This window comes from Bos grunniens, chromosome 1, assembly GCF_055505025.1.
Source record: "Bos grunniens cultivar Pamir isolate PY7600 chromosome 1, Bosgru_T2T1.0, whole genome shotgun sequence".
NCBI classification, from domain to species: Eukaryota; Metazoa; Chordata; class Mammalia; order Artiodactyla; family Bovidae; genus Bos; species Bos grunniens.
Genome location: NC_141165.1, coordinates 82475730 through 82499164, shown reverse-complemented (window position 1 = coordinate 82499164; position 23435 = coordinate 82475730). Strand labels below are relative to the sequence as shown.

Genomic DNA, 23435 nt, shown 5'->3' with positions numbered 1-23435 from the left:
AGTAACCTTCTCAATGTTTTAATAGAAAGACCTGAATGATTTAAAAAGAAAGGAAAATGAGTTTGGTCTAGTCTGCAGCTTGACATATATATATATTTCCACTGGAAATAAATGGCTCTTAATGGGGTGATCCAGACATGTGTGTATTTTTTTACTGAAGTTTCTATACTAAGGTGAGAGGATGAAAGGTACTCTCCTGCCTTCATCTGGAGGTAAACAGAGTCCTACTTACTGACTTCACGCTCCTTATCCAGTCCAGGTGAAGTTATATTGCAGCACAGAATGTGTTAGTGGCAGTCAACATCTTCCCAATAATGCTTGTCAGCTTTTCAAGCACCATTTCTGAGTGAATTTATAATAATAATGTCAATAATAGCTAATTGCACAACTAATATTTATTAAAGATCACTATGCTGGGCACTGTGCTGAACCTTTACATTATTTCATCTTTGCAGTAACCACTGAGACGGATATTACTTTGTCCTACATATAGATGAGGAAATTGGGGTTCAGAAAAAAATTAACCTGTGTAAATGTATAAGGTTAGCAAATAGAGAGCCAGGAATGCAACATAGATAAGTCTGTCTGCCTCAATATTCCAATTTATGAATGTTGTATATTATTTGTTTGTTACCCATACCTCATTTGAGTTAAGCAACCACACTCTACTCAGAAAAAATCAGTAGGGCATAGTAAGCAATCACTGCCAGCCTCTTCATTTGATTTTGAATAGTGCCCTTTCACACATGTATTCAGCAAATTTTTATATACAGTAATCATCATGATAGCAATTAATTTTTCTTTTATAGGCTACTCCCCACTTTCTAATATCAAGCTCTTATCATTTGATAATTTAGGTCCAATACAATATCATATCTTCATATATTATTACATATAATATTATTATATGTATATTCATATATTATTACTACTTCATATATTATTACTACTGTTATATGGTCTCTTCACCAGCTCTTAGAGATACTGCTTCATTTTCAACTACATATATGTACTCAAGTAAATATAAGTGATGAGGGGGTTTCATCAGTGAAGCTGAACTCTTAGGCACAATATTCCACTTCTGCAAGTACAGCTAATTCCTTTCCCATCTTCATATAAGGAAATGAACCATTTCCTGAAGTATTCTTACAGCTATTATTTTGCTAGTTCTGTGTTGTTGGGGGCTCCTGCCTGTGCAGTGAGCATGGAGGTCAGAAAACAGCAGGCGATCTCTCCTCAGGAAGTGGGGAGCTGAAGAACCTCAGAATTTTACAAGATCCATCTCCTTGGGTCAAGCTGGTAAGACAGGTACCAGAATCACTGCTGCTGTCAGGAAGTCCCACCCAGTCATGGGCCTGGACTTTCTTGTGTCACTTAACAGGAACGAGAAAATTGTTAACCAGATGGTGCCAAACCGTGGACGAGAGTTGGATTTGACCATACATCTGAAACGCACCACTCCTACCCCTACCCCCAGCTAGGAAGAGGCAAGTTTTCATTATATATTGTAGAAAATCCAGATATTTCAAGTTGGACAGGCCTGGGTTTTAATTCTTTTGCTTCTAGGGTTATTGTGAAGTTAAAATGGCACAGAAAAGCCAGTGTAACAGGCAGGAAGCCCAGTGCCCAGCACTTTAAGGCACTTTATAAATGTTATTTGGTTCTGACATAGAAGGAACTGACTTGGCTTGCAATTTGTTCCTTAAATATTGAATTAACTTTTGCTATTGCCACTTTTACTTCATTAAAAGTAGGGTGACCTTTTCTCACTTGTTGTTAAATCCAACAGAATAAACCTACTTCCAGAATTAGAATTCTCTCTAAAGTATTGAACCCCATTTTGTCTTTAACTGATTCACTGGCTTCAACAAGGCACCCAGTTAGTGCCTGGCATAAACTGTTGAAAAAATGGATGCCGTTTGGAGATGGGAATGCCATTCTCTGTGGAGGAGCAGAGTTTTGCTGGCAGCTTTACAGGTTCATCAATAGAGGAAAAGTAACACTGAGTAAGGAGAAGGCAATGGCACCCCACTCCAATACTCTTGCCTGGAAAATCCCATGGACGGAGGAGCCTGGTAGGCTGCAGTCCATGGGGTCACTGGGAGTCGGACACGACTGAGTGACTTCACTTTCACTTTTCACTTTCATGCATTGGAGGAGGAAATGGCAACCCACTCCAGTGTTCTTGCCTGGAGAATCCCAGGGACGGGGGAGCCTGGTGAGCTGCTGTCTCTGGGGTCGCACAGAGTCGGACACGACTGAAGTAACTTAGCAGCAGCAGTAGCAGCAACACTAAGTAATAGCCCAAGAGAAACTTAGAACCTGAGGAGTCGGCTTGGCCAAGCACAGGGAGCAGAGAAAAGAATCTTAGAAGCTGATAGCAAGACAGTTGGGGAGCAGACATTAGTTCAGCAGAACAGGCTGGCACAACCAGGATGAGTAGGGGAGGAATATCAGATTTTGTCTACAAATTTGGGTGATAAGGTCAGGGATAGGAAAGACGGCTGAAGTGTTAGTGTGCTGCTAGATAAAGCCAAACCACTATGTAAGGGTAACAGTAGGGCAACCCTTAGATAGAAAGAGCCCTGAGCTCTGAACCCACAGGTTGGAGTCTGCTTCTGGGCCCATGGGGACACCTGAGGCCTCAGGTGAACCTCTAGACCTCTCTGGGTCACTATTTCCCAAAGAGATTTCTAATGTACCTTCCAGATACAAATTCTTACAATTACGTCTTCATGATTGGTCAAAGAAAATGAGTTCAAGTACTATATAAAGTGATTATGACAAGTTTCACATTAGATAAAAGAAAATTGGCATACAACAAAGGAATAGGGTACAGCTTTTCCATACATACAAGTGCCCTCCAGAAATGATCAGTGGTTGGGGGAGGGGGGCAGTTAACAAAAGTTACAGAGAAACAGTAGTTAGGAATGAAGAGTGTAGAATGTAGAATGGCTAATCTTCTAGTAACTTTTTAATTCTTCTACTTTTTCTAAAAAAGAATATAGGAAATGTCAGTGGAGATATAGGCATGGGATAAAGCTGGTCTCAGATCCCTTAAATGGGAATCAGAAATACCTTAATCATCCAACTCCATTATCCATGGTAAATCAGTTTGGTGTTCCTATGTATTTCTAAAGAAGATTATGAGATCAGATTTTTTTTTTTTTTTTAATCAGCATAACCTGATTCTTCAGAGCAGCTCAGCAGGCTTTCTTAAGTTAGCCTGAATTTTCCCCAGGATTTAAGTTACCAGAGAAAAAGATAAAACAATGATTTCAGAAACAGATTTTTTTAAGGCCTATAATACAATCTAAACTTGAAATTCAGGATTAGGAGATAACATCTTTATAAAAATATCTAGAGAGACAGGAATCCTAGTATTGATGCCTTCTCTAGATTCCTGTCAGTGTGGTACCCCCAGGGAACTGTTCCAGTGGTCCAGGCTGTGACCAGGCAAGCTCTGCAGTTGTAAGATGAAGTCAGATGGTCCAAAATTTAAGAGTTTTATTTTTCCCGATTCATTTTAGAAAGAACCAGATTTGAAATTTGCAAACTCAAAGCTGCTTTGATCTGGTTCTGCTATTACCTGTGACTTAGTAACCAAGTCTTAAATTTTAAAACTTTTCTTGCTGCTTCCAAAGGGCTGAAAACTACCACAAGAACAAACCTAACTGACTTCAACGGGAGTCTCACTCTCTTTGCTCAAAGTTTCCATTTAGACCAACCACTACTTTCTCTACTGAGGAAACAGACCATACTGTGAAGATGATTAGAGAAGTATAAATATTTTAAGGAAGAATATCATTAAACTCAGCTGTGTCCCATTAGATCTTATGTACCTTCTATGTTTTGTACACTAGACTAGGTTCTGTGGAGAATGTATTAGAAGATGAGAGGAATGTTCACCAGTGACTTGGAGAGAAATTAAAGAAGCACATTACGCACGGGGTGCTGAGGTGTGAACCCGTATGTGAAGGGAGGGGAGTATTGGCAAAGACTGAGGAACAGATAAAATCTCATTTAGGTCAGGCTCTATGTGATGAGTAGGGATGGAAGGAGCAACAAAATGAGAAAATTAGAGAGTCAAGGGTAGTGTGCAGAATGTGCGTGTGTGTGGTGTCTGAGGATGGGAGGAAGGAAGGAGACTGAGGAGTGGGCCTTGCGGGGTATGCTGGGGAGCTCAGACCGGGAACGTCAAATGAAGCTTAGAGGGTGGGCAGAGGCCTTTGTACTGACTTCATTGTCTTCACCTTGATTCTGGTCCACGCTCAAATCTCTGTAACCTATAGTCACACAGACAGCAAGGCAAGGGTTTTCTTCTTATGGCTGGGAAAGCATTATCTGCTCGGTCTTCTATTCACAAACATCAGGTCTGAGATTATACCTTGCTTTAAAGCTCTGAGCCATCTTGGCAATAGGCCTTTAGGACTGTCCTCACTTCTAACATGGCATTTGATGTCTTTTTTGTTTCTTTTTGTGCTAGACCCCATCAAACAGGGCTCAGTAGTTGGAAGGCTTCATCCTTGTCCAGGGTCAGCTCATTCATCCTCTTTCTAACTTGATAAGCTATGGTATGAAAAGTTGGGAAATAGTAATCCACGAATAAGAATAAATAACCATGATATTGATAGCAATCTTAACCTTAAGTAGGTAAACCTTATTTGTTTTCCTCTCTTATAGGTCAATTTCTTTCATTGGTATTTATAGAATGTACTTTGAAAGGAGATAAAAAATAAAATATAAACATTGATTTTATATTAATAGTCTAAGATCTGCTAAAAGCCTAAAAATAACTTTATAAAAATTCTAAATACATAGCCATAATATTTTTAAAAGCTTGAAGCTATTTTAAAGCCATCATAATTTGAGTAATTCTGAAATAAAATGGCAAAGCTTATTGCAAAGGTGAATTATGTTGAACTCAGTTTAGCACTGCACAGTTGTTATATATTTAGCTTCTAATAGTCAAGGGTTCAGAAGGATTCTATTTTATTGGACCCAGCATTATTTTATCTTCCCATAAATCCTGAACAAGTATAAATGTAGCAGAAATATTGTCAATGAGTCAAACATTGAGTCCAACAGAACACTTGAATATCCCAAAGAGAAAAAGGTGTTCACAGTTTCAGGCATTTTCCTATCTGCTTATAATCTTTTAGCTAATTCAACATGATGGTATTTTAGAGTAAATGTGCTCATCACATTGATAGATTAAAAATTCACCATGCCATTTAGATTCTGAAAGATGTAGGGAAATTTTGAATTATAGTTTCCTTAGATAGATTAAGAAGCCATCAGGCCTTTTGGAGTCTGAAGGATGGAAAATTTTGAATACTTCTAAAATGTTTTCATTTTAATGAAGATCTTCAATGGCAATAACAGCATATACAACATTTATCTTTTTTGTACTTGCAAAAGAAATAGATCTTTATTGAAGAAAATGTGTATAATTTAGAAAATGATATGAAGAAAATAAGATAATTTACTCTTTTTATAGATTTGCTTTTGACTATGAACTGTATAAGTTAGTACCACAGATTTAAGCATGAGAGACATAGTGTCTTTGAGAAGTTAATTATCTCTCAGATAAGTGAACTAACACTTGAAATAAAGCATGTAATAATAGTATAATACAGAGTGCGGGATGCCAAAGTAGGATACCACCAGGGAAGCTATGAGGTGGAGCCCAGTGGGATGGTAGTGATGTGAGTGGACACCTGAAGGGTGAGCGAGAGGAGGAACGAGAGTTGAGCATTTCAGCTAGGGTGGGCAGAACATCTGAAGACCTTCATGAGAAAGAGCATGACAAAATTGAGGAATACTAGGGAGTCCAACTGATCAGTTAAGATTCTTGATACTTTTGCATATATTATTCCCATCTCTTTTGAAAGATGTGTTGAAATATATTTGAACACACTTTGGATCTTACACTTTTTTACCTACTTTATTCACTTTGTCATAAACTGTGTTTATTGGCCCACATCATTGAAATTCTCTTATGTTAAATGGTAGCACAATTATCTGTGCAACTACAATCCCATAATTAATCATTCTCCTATCATTGAACATACTGTGTCTAATTTTTTTCTGTTATAAAAGAGAATATTTTGATAGATGTTTTATGCACATTTCTGATTATTTCCATCATATCCTTTGTATTGTGGATTTCAAACAAACAACCCAATCCCCAATTAAACACTTCCTAACATGAATCAGTATCTTTAAGATCTTTACTGAGCAGCATTTATTGAAAAATCTCAAAGTGGGACACAGACAAATTGCCCTCAGCAGACATGAGCTGACTTGGAGCCACACTGTAAGGCCTATGTATTTGAATATTATGACACATTCCCTCACCAAAGCCTGCTCCATGGCTCAGTGGTCTCTAGCTATATCCTAAAAAAAAATCCTGGAGTTGGACTTCAGGGAAAGTTTGAAGCAATTTTAGTCTTCGAATCACATTTTTAAAAATAAGGAATTCAGTAGCATTTGCAAAATGCAGAAATCTTGACTCCTTGCCAAATTCTAGTATTTTGCTGTAATACCATGCACTGGTGGTCATCTCTGCAGCCGGGCACATGGCACTGTTTAGAACTTGAACTGGTTCACTGGGTAAGGTTTTGTGTAAAGGACCTTCATACACAAAAAAGGAGTAAGTTGAAGGAAATAAAAGAGTCGGCTACAGCATTACATATCTCAGATTTTAAAAAGGAAAAGAAGGAGTACTGAATTTGAAGTCAGAAGCCCAGTGCTGGTCTTCCTCCCTCCTCAGAATATAAGTTGCTTGAAGTCAGGGGGCAGGATCTGTCATCTCTGTGTCCCTATGTTGCTATGAGTGCCCAGCAGATGGCACTCAGTACAGTCAAACTGCGTGAATGAATGAATGGGTGAATGTGGTTTACAGCAGTGTGGATATAGTTCTTATAAGCCTACCAACCTAAGAGGGGATATTTCCATGGGGGTAGAAGGGGTACTCACCCCAACAATATCTCCACCCCTTTGTTCAGGGACAGGTATGTGCAACTTAGTTTTTAATCTCTTAAAATATCTTTAGGGAATGAGCTTTGAATAAATACAAGAGTTGTGTACACAATTTTGTCTTTTGTGTGTCTCTTTGAAGGGTGGTTTTTCATTAGTGCTATTGCAACTAAGTCTTGTAACTTGAGAAGAAATAGAGCATCCTAACTTGCCATCCTGGGCATGGGCTTAGTATCAGGCTGCAGAGAAGACTATTCCCAAATAGTAAACATTTTCCTCAAAATGAAGACACATTTCAGATGGAGGCAATACTGCAATCCTGCCCTTTTGAGATTTTTGTCTAAGAGAGAAAACTTGATTATAAACATCAGGTATTTGGAAGAGAAGTAGTGAAAACCATTAAAGGAAAAGTGAAAGGAAAATAAATCATAGACCTACAGGAGTCTTAGAATAAAGATTTGGTGATAGACATTTTACAAACCAAGGCAGCGTGGGAGGTCTTCAATTTATATTTTTAAATGTGAGCAGATGGGCTGAGCATTCTTATAGAAAGTGGATGTGTGTGTCTATGTGATGAAAATGTAGTTCATGAAGGCTGTTCCTTTGCAGGTGGGAATAATATGAGCTTACTCACTTTGCAGTGATAGGAGCACTAAAATCAAATCCCCAAAATATTTCACATATGGTGACCCAATTCTTATTTTCTTATTAATTGCCTGGAAAGTTGTTCTTTCTTTACATTTGACAATTTGAGTGAAAAGGTAGTATTTTCAAAAGAAAGCTGAATGCCAAGCATGCCAAGCATGTTATAGCAGAACTCCATTGTGTGGTTCGAATGGTACTGATGTCATGGGAATTAAGAGGGGCAATAGGTGAAGGCATACGTCCTGCTGCAGATCAACTTTGGGAGACAAAATTTCCTGGGAATTAAGGAAGAAGAGCAATTAATAAGTATGTTTCTCATGTATGTGTAGATTGCACATCATTGGTAGGTTTCCTTGAAGGATGATAGAGGATTAAGAATACAGACTCTGGATACAAAAAGCTTGAGTTCAAATCCTGTCTCTGCTACTTCCTAGCTGTGACCTTAGGCAAATCACTTAATCTTCCTGTGCTTCAATTCCCTCCCTAAGAAAATGAAGAGATCAGGCAGGAGGAAAATTGGACTCATTGACAGGCACCTTTGCAAGAATTAGATGGTGACTGCAGCTATGAAATTAAAAGATGCTTACTCCTTGGAAGGAAAGTTATGACCAACCTAGATAGCATATTGAAAAGCAGAGACATTACTTTGCCAATAAAGGTCCATCTAGTCAAGGCTATGGTTTTTCCTGTGGTCATGTATGGATGCGAGAGTTGGACTGTGAAGAAGGCTGAGCACCGAAGAATTGATGCTTTTGAACTGTGGTGTTGGAGAGGACTCTTGAGAGTCCCTTGGACTGCAAGGAGATCCAACCAGTCCATTCTGAAGATTAGCCCTGGGATTTCTTTGGAAGGAATGATGTTGAAGCTGAAACTCCAGTACTTTGGCCACCTCATGTGAAGAGTTGACTCATCGGAAAATACTCTGATGCTGGGAGGGATTGGGGGCAGGAGGAGAAGGGGATGACAGAGGATGAGATGGCTGGATGGCATCACTGACTTGATGGACGTGAGTCTGAGTGAACTCCGGGAGATGGTGATGGACAGGGAGGCCTGGCGTGCTGCGATTCATGGGGTCACAGAGAGTCGGACACGACTGAGCGACTGATCTGAACTGATATATATATATATATATATACACACACGCACACACACTATATAATTAAATTAGTATATAATACATATATATACACACACACACACGCACATATATAATCATGCATCCTCAGTCGCTTCAGTTGTGTCTGACTCTTTGTGACCCCGTGGACTGTAGCCAACCAGGCTCCTCTGTCCATGGGGATTCTCCAGGCAAGAATACTGGAGTGGGTTGCCATACCCTCCTCCAAGGGATCTTCCCGACCTGGGAGTCTTCCCGATCTTTATATATATAAAGAGTTTAGAGCAGTTCCTGGCACACTGTAATTGCTATGAATATATGGTGAGTGCCTTTATTATTACCTGTTATTAATCTGATACAACACAGGTAACCAGAGTCTTATTTTCTTTTTTAGACAAATGTACTAAAAAGATATTTTGTTTTCGTAGACCATGACTGTTCTTCATGAGGTGAATGCACAGTGTTGCTATTTTCAAATATACTTTGTCTCCCCTCACCTCCGGTAACTCATTTTATCAGACCTTACTCTCTGCCTGCACCTTCTTTCAGAACCAAACATATTTACCTACATGTACCACTTGTCATGGAAAAAGAAACTTTTTTTTAAAAATTAAAGCATATCTTTAGGGATTTACCTAACCACCCCACACTAGGATTTTAAGATTTTTTGAATACGGCATGTTATTCAACCTACAACTACAATTCAGGTACCTACTATTTGCCAGTACTGTGCATGTCACTGTGAGGTTAGAAAGATGAATAAATCAGTTATTATTAGAGAGATTAAAATTCAGTGGGGTTAGATCTATGTTAGATCATTTGATAAGCTTCAGTCGCTTCCTCCATATTCCTTTAGTCTTGGTCTGTCTCCATTTACAATTCCTAGTTTTTAAATGAGTCCCTCTATGCCATATGGCAACATTTCCTCTTCCTTTGTTCTCTGTCTCAGCTTTTTTTTTTAATTTATTAAAGTCTGTTCCAGCTTCATCTCTTTGGCATTGCCAAAAGGCACGTAGTTCTCCAGGTAAATCTGTCAGGATCGTGTTCCACTTTGTGAACAATACCCTTTGTGAGGATTTTGCTGCTGGAGTTGAAATCAACAGGACAGTGGGCCAAATTTAGGAAATCGTGCACAATGACTGTTAGAACTATTTTTTCCCTTAAAAACATAGTTCCTTTTCCTGCACTAAGAACAGCAGTGTATGTCCACAGTTCAAATAAAATATAAAATAGAATAAAGAAACAAACAAACAAAAAAAGACACTTACAGTCTTAACACCAGAAAGATCCTGGCTACCATTCATATTCGGGTAAATTCTTTCTCTTGCTGTGTCACCTAACAGATTTGGGACTAAACCGTTGTTCTTTTCTGCCTTTCAAGCCTGTTATTAAAATGTGAGCACTTTCCCCATGTCATTAACTGCTCTTAAAGGCTCCATCTGATGCATTTTATTATGATTTAATTAATCATTCTCTTTTTATAAGCAGAGGCCATTGTACTCAAATAATACATCGACCTGGTTTCCCCTCGGTACCTTATAAAATGTTACTCTTTGAGTCACAAAGTACTTCCTTATCACATATTCTTCTCCAATCAGTCTCTCTTCTTAAACATTTGAATATTACATAAAATGTACAAGACTTAGGGTCAGCTGTTCTAATGCTGAGTGTGTTGTGTGGTATTCAGCAAGTCGCCTCCTCTGATTTACCTTCAGGTCTCTCATCTGTGACATGGAGTAACGTCCCCTTCCTTGGTTACAATGCAGTTGCTCTGCAGATGAAATGAGATGGTGAATATGAAATTGTTTTACAAATTAGAAAACTAGGGATTCTTCTTTCCCTGCACTCGACTTCTGTAACCCAAACCCAAAGGCAACAGTGATTCTTTTTCTTTTCTCCTTTTTAGCAGAGAAAGGCTGCATTAAGGTGCTGAGAAAGAGCATTATTCAACTACCTGAACTCCCAAAGGATTTATTAATGTTTAACCTCAACTCACCCCTTCCCACAGTGACCTGATTTATCTGACTATTTAAAACTAAGGTTACTCAGATGGTGAAAGTACAATCTCAAATGTCCATTAGGAAGAGCAAATCTATTGATGAAAGAAAACCTTAGTTATTTCTTTTCAGTGACCTTCCTTATCCTTATCATAAATATAACCTTATAGTATTAACAATATTATTAACATAATGATTATAATGTATTAAGTACCTACAAAGTGGCATCTAGGTGCTTCATATAGCAGTTTAAATCTTAACAGTCCTGCAAATTATATGTTGGAGTGTAAAGTCTATCATTAGGCCAAATCAGTTAGAAAAGAAATCTAGACAAGATCTTAACTATGTGCTGTGCTAAGTCACTTCAGTCGTTTCCAACTCTTTGTGACCTTGTGGGCCGTAGCTCACCAGGCTCCTCTGTCCATGGGATTCTCCAGGTAAGGGTACTAGAATGGGTTGCCATGCCATCCTCCAGGGGATCTTCCCTACCCAGGGATTGAAACCTGCATCTCTTATGTCTCCTGCATTGGCAGGCAGGTTCTTTATCCGGGAAGTCTCTATCTTAACTGTAAGTGTTAGTTCTCAGTTGTGTCTGACACTTTGTGACTCATGGACTGTAGCCCACCAGGCTCCTCTGTCCATGGGATTTTCCAGGCAAGAATACTGGAGTGGGTTACCATTTCCTCCTCCAGGGGATCTTCCCAACCCAGGGACAGAACCCACATCTCCTGTGTCTCCTGCATTGCAGGTGGATTCTTTACCTATTGAGACATCGGGGAAGCCATGTATCTTAACTATATCAGTCTTAATTAGTAAGGAAGTAGGCTTAAGAGGAGATACCAAAGACATATCTAATGACCAAGAAACAAAAGAAAATGGAAAAACAAATTCTCCAACATAGGCGCCCTCTAGTGGCAAGCAGAGAGCAAGAGACTTCAGATCCCTCCATGTGTCTGCTCCAGCCCTTCTCCCATTGGGCTGCAAGTATTGGCTAAGGGAACATTGACACATAAGGGAACAAAGGTTCGTCTAGTCAAGGCTATGGTTTTTCCTGTGGTCATGAATGGAGGTGAGAGTTGGACTGTGAAGAAGGCTGAGCGCCGAAGAATTGATGCTTTTGAACTGAGGTGTTGGAGAAGACTCTTGAGAATCCCTTGGACTGCAAGGAGATCCAACCAGTCCATTCTGAAGGAGATCAGCCCTGGGTGTTCTTTGGAAGGAATGATGCTAAAGCTGAAACTCCAGTACTTTGGCCACTTCATGGGAAAAGTTGACTCATTGGAAAAGACTCTGATGCTGGGAGGGATTGGGGACAAGAGGAGAAGGGGATGACAGAGGATGAGATGGCTGGATGGCATCACTGACTCGATGGACATGAGTCCTAGTGAACTCCGAGAGTTGGTGATGGACAGGGAGGCCTGGCATGCTGTGATTCATCGGGTCGCAAAGAGTTGGACACGACTGAGCGACTGATCTGAAGGGAACATCCTCCATCCCAAAATTGAGTGCAGCAGGCCAGAGCCAACATCTTGATCACTTTTTTACATTAAATTTTTAAAGCTCTGTAAAGGTATAATTGATATATTTTAAATGATGCAAGTTTTGACATGAACCCATCCCAGCAATAAAATAAATGAATGTAACAATCATACCCCCATTCCCGTTTGAACTTCTCCTTCACCTCTTTGCCTCCAGCCCACCCCTAGGCAATCACTGTCTGCTTTCTGTCATTATTGCTTAGCTCACTTTTCTAGAATTTCATGCAAATGATATAATACAGAAAGTACTTTCTGTGTGTGTGTGTGTGTAGCTTGTTTCACTCAAGATAATTATTTTCAAATTTTAAGTATGTCTTATGTATCAATTATTGTTGTTTAGTTGCCAAGTTAGTGTCTGACTCTTGAAATCCCATGATTCTTCTGTGCATAGGATTTTCCAGGCAAGAATACTGGAGTGGGTTGCCATTTCCTCTTCCAGGGGATCTTCCCAACCCAGGGATTGAACCTGTGTCTCTTGTGTCTCCTGCATTGGCAGGTGGATTATTTACCACTAGAACCACCTGGCAAGTCCAAAATATGTATTATTTACATATAAAGACTTATTAGAAGGAAGTGGCTCATGTCATTATGGAGGCTGACAAGTCTAAAATCTACACAACTAATGTCTCAGTTCAAGTCCAAAGACTAGAAGTTCCTGTAGTACAAGAAGGGCCAGAGTTTCAGTTCAAAAGATGTCTGACAGAACTCTCTTACTGTCAGTGGGATGATGGGTGTTTTATTCTCCTCTGGCCTTCAACTGACTGGATGAGGCCCAGCCGCACTGGACAGGACAATCTGCTTTCCTCAGTCTACCAACTGAAACGTTAACCTCATCCAGAAACATCCTCACAGAATACCCAAATAATATTTGAACAAATATCTGGGAACCCTGTAACCCAGTCAAGTTGACACATAAAATTAACTATCACAGGTATATTGATTATGCTTTTTTTTTTTTTCTGTTAAACTGCACAAGTAACCACCTGCGGGGAGCGAGCTCCGCCTCTGGCAAAGGTCATGAGGAAGGAGGCTTGGCATACGCAAAGGCGGGATCAAGCCTCAGGAGTCTCCCTGGAAATTCTCGAGCAACCTACCCCCAAAACCAGAGTCTGCCTACTTTCTGCTTTGTGCTTTCACCTACACCTCTGACTTTACGGGGGGCTGTCCCCCACGACCTCTCTGAAAAAAGAGTTAGCTTACAGCTCCAGTTAATAATTCCTGGGTGTGACAGTGTTTAACCTACAAACTCCTTTGGAAATCCTCTAGCCTGCCTGAATAGGTTTTTCCGGCCACATGTGATTGTTCAGAGCCTCCCAACTGTGAGAGGCAGGAGATGTTCTAAACTGTCTAAACACAGATTCTTTTGAGTAGTTAAAAGATTGATTAGAAATTGTATTGGTGAAGGGATTTTCACTTGTTGGGCCAATGTTTGCTGCTAAGTTTCCATATCCCTTACCTGCTGTGTCCCTGGCAGTGTATTGATTAATATAGTTGGTGTAAGTAGTAGCTTTAATGTTTGTAACCTGGGACCCTTGAGTTAATTCTTTTTCTTGTTATAGCCCACCACACCTTTGCTCTGTAGGAATGCAACTTTATCTAATGCTTTTTGGAGGCTGGCGCCTGACTTGAGAATAATCACCTTTAGAGAAAAAGGCCTCCGGGCCAGAAGATGATGCAAATCACCTAAACTTTTGCATATGATATGTTTGCAGGAAGAAAGCCTGGCTTACTGCATGACTCTACCCCTTCCCCCATTATCCTCTATGCATAACTTAAGGTATAAAAACTACTTTGGAAAATAAAGTGCGGGCCTTGTTCACCGAAACTTGGTCTCACCATGTCGTTCTTTCTCTTACCTTCTGGCTGAATTATTCAGCCTCTTTTCTACACTGAATTTCCTCACTGAGCTATCCTTATTTCAGCCTCTTTTCTCCACTGAATTTTCCTACTGAGCTATCCTCATTCTATTACTCTTTATATCCTTAATTAACGTTTAATTAAGCAATTGTTTCCTGATCTTTGCCGACGCCGTCCCCGCTTCGAATTCCCTGGATCAGCCGGGGCTGGTCCCCGGCAAGTGGCGCCCGAACAGGCTGATTCGAAGGTAGGTACCTCAGAAAAAGTGTTGAGAAAGTGTTGAATTGAAAAAGTGTTGAGAAAGTGTTCAATTTACGGGATGGATAGGCCCCCACCCAGGGTGCCGCGGACCCCCCTGTAGGACAGACAGGGCGAGTAGTGGTGGGAAGTGTTAAAGGGTTTGAGAGAAAACCCGGTTTTTATTGAAAGTGTCAAAGGGGTTTGAGAGAAAACCCGGTTTCTAGAGTTAAAAGGCCAAAGAAAAGCCTGATCTTTTAAAAGCTAAAAGCTTTATCTTCTCTTATACTTAATTTTCTGACATGGGTAACACTGAAACTAAGAATGGCAACTCTTTATACAAGTAATCTTGAAACTGTTAAAGAGGCTACTGTTAATTTAGATACTTGGGTGAAGGTAAAAAACAACTAAAAACTTATCCTATAAATATGATTAAAAATGTTCTGGACCCTCATCATGAGGCTGTGGGATAGCCTATGGGAGAGGCTATAGCGGTGGATGGTAGTGGGTCTCCACCTTCTGCGCAGATATTTTCTGCCATTGACGAATGAAAGGAGGGAGACTGTGCTCTACCTCCGGAGGAAGGAGAGGGCTTACAGGACGCTGCGGCCGGGCGCCCTGACGAGCCCCCTCCCCCTCTACACAAACCTTTAAAAATTTATCCAACAATTTCTGATCTAAGGTGACTACTCCACCTCCGCTTGCACCTCCCAGGGCCTAAGAATTCCCCAGTTTACATCCAAAGTCTCCCAGAGCATTGCCTAAAGCTGAAAAAGATAAAAAAGACTTCTTTTAAACAAAGGAGCTTTTAAAAAATACACAATATACAGAGCCTGCTCCTTGAAGAAAACCCCCTCAGGGGGGCCTCACCCAAGCAAAAAAAATAAATAAATAAAAAGAGAAAAAAAAAAAAAGTAAAAAAAAAAAAAAAAAGAAAAAATAGAGAAAGATCTAAAGATAGAGAAAAAGCTAAAGAGTGAAAAGGAGAGAGGAACAGAGAAGGAAGGAATCAGGGAATGCAGCAAGATTGAGAAAGGAAGAAAGGAAGTTAGAAAAAGAGATACAGAGAGAAAGAGAGGGAGGAGGGAAGAAAAAGAGAGAAAGAGGGTAAAGGGAAAGAAACGAAGGAAAGAGAAGGGTAGCGAAAAATGAAGGGGGAGAAAAAAGTGAGAAAAGCAGGAAGAGAGGAAGAGAGAGACTGTAAGAGACGCTGTGACCAGGTGCCCTGGCGAGCTCCCCCTCCCCCCCACCCCCCCTGCGCAAACCTTAAAAAAAAAAAAAAAAAAAACAACTTAACGACCACTTTCTGATTTAAGGCCATTGCTGCCGCCTCCGTTTGCGCCTTCCAGGGCCCAAGAGTTCCCCACTTTGCCCCCAAAGTTTCTCAAAGTGTTGCCTAAGCCTGAGGAAGATAAAAAGTTTTTTGAACAGTGGAGATTTTAAAACAGACTGCGTGCACAATATGCAGTGCTCCTTGGAGAAAACCCCCTCAGGGGGGGTCTCACCCAGGCTAAGAAAAAAGCAGACGGTAAAGGGATTTAGCAACAATATTAACCCCTGATATGCCGGCTGCTCCGATTCCAAGGGGAGTGGCTGGCCCCCTGCCTGAGGGCATTGTAGGACTTGTGCTAGGGTGTAGCTCGCTTTCTTTTCAAGAAATTTCGGTGGTATATGGTGTGGTAGATTCTGATTATATTGGAGAAATTATAGTTTTGATCTCGCCGCTTACCAAAACTGTGCAAATTAATAAAGGTCAAAGAATAACACAGTTTTTGCTTTTACCTTATCAGGCAGGAAAAAACTTGACTTCTCAAGCTAAGAGCCACAGAGCGTTTAGATCTAGTGATCCAGCCTTTTGGGTGCAGGAAATTACAGCTCCAAGGCCTTTAAAAGATCTTTTAATTCAAGAAAATAAAATGTCAGGGCTATTAGACACAGGAACAGACGTCTCTTAACATTGCTGGGAAAGACTGACCCAGCTCCTGGCCAACACATACTACTGAAAATGAGTTGAGATTAGAGAAACTGGTATGCGGGGTGGGAATGCTGTAGAGAAAAAGGCGAGGGAGAGTTTAAAACCTTGAAGAATAGTGAGTTCCCCGTTGCTGGAAGTATTCAAGCAAAGATTAGATGGTTGCTTGTCATCTAAAAGGCTATAGACCAGATTTTACAAAATCGTTTACAAAACGATAACTGGAGAAGCTTATAAACATGTTGTGCAACACCTCTTTACTTGCTTCTCATATTTAGGTCTGCCAAAAGTTTTAAAAACTGATGATGCCCCTTTGAAGCTGTGGAGAGATTGTTTACTAACTTTAAATGATTTCCAAAAATTATTAGGAGACATTAATTGGATACGCCGTCATTTAAAACTGACTACTGCAGATTTAAAGCCTTTATTTGATTGCTTAAAAATTGATCCTAATTCCAGTTCTAAGAGAAAGTTAACTAATGAGACAGAGTTAGCTCTTGTTGAAGTGTATGAGACTTTAAATGATCAGTTAATTAGGATTAATACTACCAAAAGATGAGATTAAATTATTCTTGCCATAAAACATACACCTACAGGGTGATTGTGACAAAAAGGCCCATTGGTTCCATCTACCAGTGATCCCAAGAAAAATAGTTTTATCTTATCCCAGCTTGGTGGCACAATTAATTATAAAAGGAGGAAAAAAGAAGTGTGGAACTTTTTAGAAAAGAAGTAGCAAATATAATAATTCCATTCAATAAGGATCAACTACAAGTCTTTTACAATATAGTGATTGGCAAGTTGCCCTGATAGATTTCAGGGGTCAAATTTTGTTTCATTTGCCCTCAAGCCCCGACAGTCGTTAAAAGTTCAAAAATGTTAGATTGGCAGTTTGAGGATACCTGTGGAACTTTCCAACCGTATGTAGTTCCTATGCTCCACTTTACCCTGTGGGGGAGGGACGTGCTGTCTCAAATAGGAGATACTCAGAGAAGGGTTTTCTCAATTTCTTAGTTATCAACAGGAGGTACAATTAACAATACTTTATATATTGTTATAAATACATAATATAAATATATTTGCCTAATTACAGTTTGCCTAATTAGATATGGGTATAAATAAAATATAATAAAGGTATACCTAATTCTATTTATAGATCTATACTTAATTAATTTGTATATAAATTAGTATGTATACTATATATGCATATTATATATATACTGTATAATTAAATGTATATTGCAGTAATATAATGTGTGTGGCTGATATTAATTGGTATAGATTGATGTGCTGTGATGATATATGTCCTGTATACTGTATAATTATATATGTGTGACATGTATTATTACAGTACATTGGTTTGTGTTGGTTGGTATTAGCTGTCTACGTGTTGTATTGCTGTAATATATATTAATTAACATTAATTATAAAGATTAATTCAAGTATATTATGTCAATAAGTCTATACTTGTTGCCATATATAAATACATTTTGCATTTAGGTATATCTGTATATCAAAATGAGATAAGGAGGTTATACATTTATTATTTAAATTTATAGAGACCTAAACTAAACATTAGACCTAAATTAACATATCTCTAAATTTATATTGTTAAAATGTAAATTTTAAAAATTAAATTGACAACTGCTTGATAATTCCTTTGCCATAAAACCCCCATAGGTGTAACTGGGGTAACCAGACAAAAAATTGGCAAAACGGCCCCCCTAGAGTGGGTCCATCTTCCCGCTCAAACTAAAAAAGTAGTGGCTTCTTATCCAGGATTGATAGCTACTTTGATATTTAAAGGAAAAAAGCGGAACATTGGATTATTTGGTAAAGAGCCATCAGAAATTGTAATTCCATATAATAAGGAACAACTTGTTGCTCTTCTAATGTTTGATAAAAATTGGCAGATTGCTATAGGAAACTATTTTGGTCAAAATTTTGCATCATTTACCCTCACATGTTTTGCTGAATTTTATATCCAGACATCCAGTTATTTTTCCTGTCAGATGTAAACAATCTCCTATTCCAAATGCTCAGATAGCCTTTACTGACGGGTCAGCAAATGGTAAAGCCTCCATAGTTACTAAAAATCACCAAAAGGTTTTAGAAACACGGGAAACTTCAGCTCAAAGAGCTGAAATAACAGCAGTCATAGAGGCTTTTGCTATGTTTGCAGATGAGGAATTTAACCTTTATTCTGATTCTCAGTATATTGTCAGGTTGTTTCCACACATTGAAACTGCGGTTTTGCCTGAAAATAAAACTACCATATTTAATTTGTTAACTAAATTTGGAAAAGAAATAAAGTATTTTTCATTGGACACATTTGGGCTCATTCCAGATTGCCCGGCCCTTAAAATGCCTTTAATGATTTGGCTAACTTGTTAACCAGAAATACAGTGGCTACTGTGATTGAGGAGGCCAGAGCCTCTCACTTACTTCATCATCAATACGCTACTGCTTTAAGATATCAATTCCAAATTCCCAGAGAGACTGCTCGAGAAATTGTGCGTTCTTGCTTATATTGCCCCACTGTTTATAATAGTCTACCTATGGGAGTTAATACTCGCGGTCTCAAACCTAACGTACTCTGGCAAATGGATGTAACTCATGTCTCTTCATTTGGAAAACTCCTTTGTTCTTTAACTGTAGACACCTTTTCTCATGTTATTATTGCAACTGCTCGTACAGGGGAAGCAATTAAAGATGTAATACAACATCTCTTTACTTGTTTTTCATATTTGGGCCTACCAAAAGCTTTGAAAACTGACAATGCTCCTGCTTATACTTCTAAGTCTTTTCAGGAATTTTGTATAAAGTTTCGAATTAAACATAATACAGGCATCCCTTATAATCCCCAGGGACAGGCCATTGTGGAAAGAGCACATCAAACATTAAAAATCCAAATTCAAAAACTAAAAGAAGGGGAGTTTAAGTATAGCTGTCCCCATCAAATCTTGCAACATGCTCTTTTCATAATAAATATTTGCTCTTTTCGTAATAAATATTCTAAATACTGATCTGGCTGGAACTACTGCAATGCTTCGTCATTGGTGCCTGGAGCAATTAAATGCAAAACCGTTAGTCAAATGGAAGGACCTTCTCTCAGGACAATGGAAGGGTCCTGACCCCTTATTAACTAGCGGTCGAGGATGTGCTTGTATTTTTCCACAGGATGCAGATTCTCCAATTTAGATCCAAGACAGGTTGATTCGCCATGTTGCAGACCCCCAGACATCCAGTTCCCCCATTGCTTCGATCACAAAAGAGGAGCCCGCCGGAAGGGGAGGCAAGATAAACATCGAGATCCCGGCAAGACTGACGGGGCTGCTGCAGTGCGAACTCCAACCAGAAAATAATTCTACTTATTCTGCTTTGGCTTGTCTACCCTCTCCTTATGTTTTTCTCTTTACCAATGATTCTGGAAAACTTAATGTACATGTGACTTTCACTGGTGGACCCAATGTAGTGACTTGTGAACAATGCATGCTCTCATCTTGTTTAAACCCTCAATATAATGTTTGCTCCTTTGTAGTGTTACAACGTCCACCTTATCTTATGATGTAACCACTTATTGATATGTTAACTATAGTCTTGCTGTGTTACAACAACTACAAGATTTAATGTGATCACGACTATCTGTGGGCTTACTTATTTTAGGAATATCAGCTTTAATAGCAGCAATTGTTTCTGTTACTGTGGCAGCAATATCATTGACTCAACAAGTGCATACTGCCCAATATGTTGATACCATGTCTAAAAATGTTTCTTTAACTCTAGCAACACAGAAAGTTATAGATAGAAAATTAGAGATGAGAGTAGAGGCCTTAAAAGAGGCAATAATGCATATTGGGACTGAGTTACAGGCTTTAAAAGTGAAAATGGCTCTGTCTTGCCACGCTGATTACTGGTGGATATGCGTGACATCTTTAAAGGTAAACGAGACAGATTATAAATGAAAAAAATTACAAATCATATTTCAGGTGTTTGGAACAGCTCTGACATTGGCTTAGGGAAACTTCATAATCAAATACAGGCCCTGGAACACTGTCGACTGGATTTTACCACCGCTGGAGCAGCTAATGACTTACTTCACACCTTCTCTAACTTTACTTCTGGAAAAAACATTCTGTCTAATATCTTTAGTTCTAATTTTGCTTCTCATAATCATTCTTCCTTGTATTGTCAGGATTCTTCGGCAGAGCATTCAAAAGCTCGAGACTGAGCTGCCTCTGGCTGTTTTAAGAAATAAAAAAGGGGGAGATGCGGGGAGCGAGCTCCGCCTCTGGCAAAGGTCATGAGGAAGGAGGCTTGGCATACGCAAAGGCGGGATCAAGCCTCAGGAGTCTCCCTGGAAATTCTCGAGCAACCTACCCCCAAAACCAGAGTCTGCCTACTTTCTGCTTTGTGCTTTCACCTACACCTCTGACTTTACGGGGGGCTGTCCCCCACGACCTCTCTGAAAAAAGAGTTAGCTTACAGCTCCAGTTAATAATTCCTGGGTGTGACAGTGTTTAACCTACAAACTCCTTTGGAAATCCTCTAGCCTGCCTGAATAGGTTTTTCCGGCCACATGTGATTGTTCAGAGCCTCCCAACTGTGAGAGGCAGGAGATGTTCTAAACTGTCTAAACACAGATTCTTTTGAGTAGTTAAAAGATTGATTAGAAATTGTATTGGTGAAGGGATTTTCACTTGTTGGGCCAATGTTTGCTGCTAAGTTTCCATATCCCTTACCTGCTGTGTCCCTGGCAGTGTATTGATTAATATAGTTGGTGTAAGTAGTAGCTTTAATGTTTGTAACCTGGGACCCTTGAGTTAATTCTTTTTCTTGTTATAGCCCACCACACCTTTGCTCTGTAGGAATGCAACTTTATCTAATGCTTTTTGGAGGCTGGCGCCTGACTTGAGAATAATCACCTTTAGAGAAAAAGGCCTCCGGGCCAGAAGATGATGCAAATCACCTAAACTTTTGCATATGATATGTTTGCAGGAAGAAAGCCTGGCTTACTGCATGACTCTACCCCTTCCCCCATTATCCTCTATGCATAACTTAAGGTATAAAAACTACTTTGGAAAATAAAGTGCGGGCCTTGTTCACCGAAACTTGGTCTCACCATGTCGTTCTTTCTCTTACCTTCTGGCTGAATTATTCAGCCTCTTTTCTACACTGAATTTCCTCACTGAGCTATCCTTATTTCAGCCTCTTTTCTCCACTGAATTTTCCTACTGAGCTATCCTCATTCTATTACTCTTTATATCCTTAATTAACGTTTAATTAAGCAATTGTTTCCTGATCTTTGCCGACGCCGTCCCCGCTTCGAATTCCCTGGATCAGCCGGGGCTGGTCCCCGGCAACCACCATCACCCCTCTTCCCAAAATTCTGCTTAAGGCCAGTCCAAAGTATGTTCCATAAGCACTTGGGAATGAGAACCCTTCCCTAAAATAAATGAGCATCTTCCCCAAATCACCTTCTTACATGTGACCACTGAATGTAGAATGAAACTCTTTAGTATAGACCTTTGTTTATCACTCAGACCTGGGCTGATCCAAGTATCAAAAAATCTTTGAAAACGCTGTTTCTTTGTTCCTAGAGCTATACATCATCATCCTTTCCTCCCACACTCTTTTTCTTCTTCTAAAATGTATTAAGTATCTGTTCTCTGTAAGGGCTTCCCAGGTGGTACTAGTAGTAAAAAGTCTGCCTGCTAACTTGGGACACGTAGTCGACGCAGGTTTGACCCATGGGTCGGGAAGATCCCCTGGAGCAGGGCAGGGCAAACCACTCCAATATTGTTGCCTGGAAAATCCCCATGGACAGAGGAGCCTCGTGGGCTATAGTCCATAGGGTTGCACAGAGTTGGACCCGACTGAAGCAACTTAGTACAGCATAGCACATTCTGTGTAAAGTAATACAACTATTAAATGATCCTTATTTTTTCTCTGTAGGCTTTTAAAGTGTTTTATAAAGTGTCATTTTGCTCTCAGTGATTCCCCCTGGATTTTTTATTATGTATAAAAAATTGAAATTATTGTTGTGAATCGCTGTGTTGAGCTATGGTGTTCTTTTACAGCTCTTACTAAGACTGTCTTGTAGAGAATTTCTAAAGTAATCAAGAGGTCAATTTGTAGCATTATGTTTCTACCTATTTAGACTGAAAGAATGGTGTTCATTGGTGTAAAATTTTAGCAAAGAATCCTTGAGTTTCAATACAGAGGTTGAAATACCATAAGCTTGTATAGAATGCAAGATGTGTACTTATTTGGATTTTGTTGAGCATTATAAAACTTGTCACTCTTACATGCTGCATTTTCCTTTATTATGTCCTTATGATGAGTTCTAGCACTGGTTTTCTCTCCTAAATCAACTGGAAACTCATCAGCACCATTAATAACAAAACGTATATAGAAATTGCATCTGTCTGTGATCATGGTGGATTTTCCAGCTAGAAGAGTTTCTCAAAAGGGCTTCCTGAAGATCACCTGGGCACTCAAGGCAGAGAATTTAATCAAGGGTTGAAGACCAAGAATTATTTAGAGAAGATTGTTAGATACATGATCTGGGAGGAAGGAAGACAGAAAAGAGCTCATATTCTGCAATGCAAACATCTCTTTCAAGAAGAAAGGAAAACTAAAGGAGAAGAAAAATAGGAGCCACATTTATTAATAACTTCCATTTGGGATCTAGATTACTATCAATATATGTGAGGGTTCTGAAGAGTCTCAGTTTCCTTACTCATCCTCATTATTTTTGTTACATACAAAAATACATTACATTTGTTCCATAAATTATCTATCATATTCTACGCATTGTGGATAACTCAGTGTATAAGAAAGATTGTAAAGACCAGTAAGGACATTACAACAGAATGTAAAGAAAATAATAGTACTAAGGAACACGGGGGTCCAGAGAGAGTTCTGAGGAGGGAGATGACCCGTGGATGGAAGCGCTCCAGGAAGACCGCTGTGGGGCGTGGGCAGCGGACGCGATAGCTTGAACCAGGTTGAGGAGGGTGGAGCCCTGGGGCTGCTGTTAAGGAGGGTAGTGACCTGGCCTTGGGTGAGGGCGAAGAAGCGACTCGGGTTGG

The 23435-nt window shown here is 39.5% G+C and overlaps 1 protein-coding gene and 1 long non-coding RNA gene across 2 annotated transcripts in view; both read left to right on the top strand.

The window, feature by feature from the left end:
* FGF12 (fibroblast growth factor 12) overlaps positions 1–23435 on the top strand; it is a 618054-nt gene that overhangs the window by 138320 nt on the left and 456299 nt on the right. The gene's annotated exons all lie outside the window — the stretch shown is intronic.
* On the top strand, positions 14083–21452 carry LOC147379756 (uncharacterized). Its single transcript, XR_015133993.1, has 2 exons — positions 14083–14379; positions 19522–21452. It is a non-coding gene; the product is annotated as an uncharacterized LOC147379756 (long non-coding RNA).